The sequence below is a fragment of the Talpa occidentalis genome, unplaced genomic scaffold (genome assembly GCF_014898055.3).
Source record: "Talpa occidentalis isolate TD23 unplaced genomic scaffold, MPIMG_talOcc4v2.1 talOcc4.18, whole genome shotgun sequence".
NCBI lineage: Eukaryota > Metazoa > Chordata > Mammalia > Eulipotyphla > Talpidae > Talpa > Talpa occidentalis.
This window is the reverse complement of record NW_023601851.1, coordinates 3,827,398-3,829,155: the sequence shown is the minus strand read 5'-3', so window position 1 is coordinate 3,829,155 and position 1,758 is coordinate 3,827,398. Positions and strand designations below refer to the sequence as shown.

At 46.6% G+C, this 1,758-nt stretch overlaps 1 pseudogene; it reads left to right on the top strand.

Moving 5' to 3' along the window:
• The first annotated feature begins 206 nt into the window (after nucleotides 1-206).
• Nucleotides 207-339, top strand: LOC119250905 (U4 spliceosomal RNA; annotated as a pseudogene).
• Nucleotides 340-1,758: the final 1,419 nt, after the last annotated feature.

Genomic DNA, 1,758 nt, shown 5'->3' with positions numbered 1-1,758 from the left:
ATTTTCTACTTGACTCATTTTTGTCATAATGTTTGGGACAAAATGGCACAACATTCTGAATTTAACAACTAGTTTTATTTTTTAATTTCTTCTGGAATTCCTTTGTTACAATCTAATCCCATTCATCGTTGTGATTTTATTCAGTGCCCAAGACACACTGAGTGTCCTAAAGCTAAATTCTCAGGTTTGAAGCAATAATCGTTGTTAGCTTTGCGCAGTGGCAGTATCGTAGCCAATGAGGTTTATCCGAGGCGCGATTATTGCTAATTGAAGCAATAATCGTCACATCTCCCATATATCAAAACCTATGATCAATATATTAAAAGTCAGTATCTTTGAGCATCATAATTACAAGAGAATGTGTTTTCTCTCACCGTGTGTCACCCAGGCTGACAGGGCAGTGGGACATGACGACTTGGGCCCCGTCAGCATTAGTTGTCATGATTTACAAAGTGAATAGTTGAACTATAGTGCGTTCTCCAGTCTAAAATGAATCTTGACCTGAAAACCCTCAAGTGTGAGTGGATTCTCCCCTGCAAACGGTTGCGGGGGGAAGTTCCCGCTGCTGTGTCAAGTCTCTCTCCTGAGGTTGTTCCCATGGCGGGACAGAGGGTGTCCCAACCTCTCACTCCATGGTCGGGGCTGGTGGGGAGCCTCTGAGCACTCACAGGATGTTTCACCCTATCCTGTGCCACCTCACAGACAGAGCAGGGCCTCAAGGCTGGGCTATTTGAGCTCTGGAGCTGGTGTCCGCTTGTTGGACACTGTCCACATTCCAGCCTTCAGGGACCTTCCTCCAGAGTGAAAGTGTGTGTTTACTTGACTGTGTTAATTGGAAGGTCCTACAGTGAGTCTCAGCGAGTAATTATCACACTTGGTGTGTAGATGTGATTTTGTGTCTGACTCACACCTCTATGAATATGAATAGACAAATCCTCATATTCAGGTTCCATTCCCCACCTGTCATGTCCAGCGTGGTGGGCACCATCTGTCATTACAGTGTCCTGAGTCCCTGTCTAGACAGGTGGACAGTCGTCCGTCACCCCCCATGTCCCCTTCATGGAGAGACCCTGGGGATGGGCGTTAGGGGGATACGGAACGGCCTGAAGCAGGAGGGAAGTGAAACAGAGAGGTAGGAGGGACACCAGGGAGGGGAGTGGGATGGATAGACAATGGACGTCCAGCATAAGTGAGTGACCACGGGGGTCACAGCCATTCGATAAGAGAAACTTTACTCATCTCTGAAATTGTGTATCCTGTGGTTCTTTTCCACCCCTGCCCCTTCCCTGCACTTACATTAGAATTGTCCTTTTTTTGGGATAATTTGCTTTTAATCTTTAGGAAATAGTATTTTAGAGTTTTTGCTCATAGTGTCATATGCTTAGGTTTGTTGTCTGACGATGGTGACATCACACATGGAAACAGGCGTTTATCTGCTTGAGTTTACTCTTCTGTAGGGGATGGGGCAGGACCTGCTTCACTCTGCTGCATGTGTCTCTCTGCTTCTCCCAGCACCATCTCCCCACTTTCCTGCTCCATTTCCTGCTCCGGCTCCTCTGCCATAGAGTCACTGTCCATCCTGATGAGGGTGGGTTCCTGGGCCCTTGTTGTATCCAGGGGTCTGTGTGTCTCCTATTCTCTAGTGCCATGCTGCTTTAATTATTAGAGCTTTATTGTATGGACTGGAGTCTGAAAGTGTGCTTCTCCCTGTCTTACTCATTTTTGTCAAGACTGTTTGGATAGTTGGTGTCTTTTGTA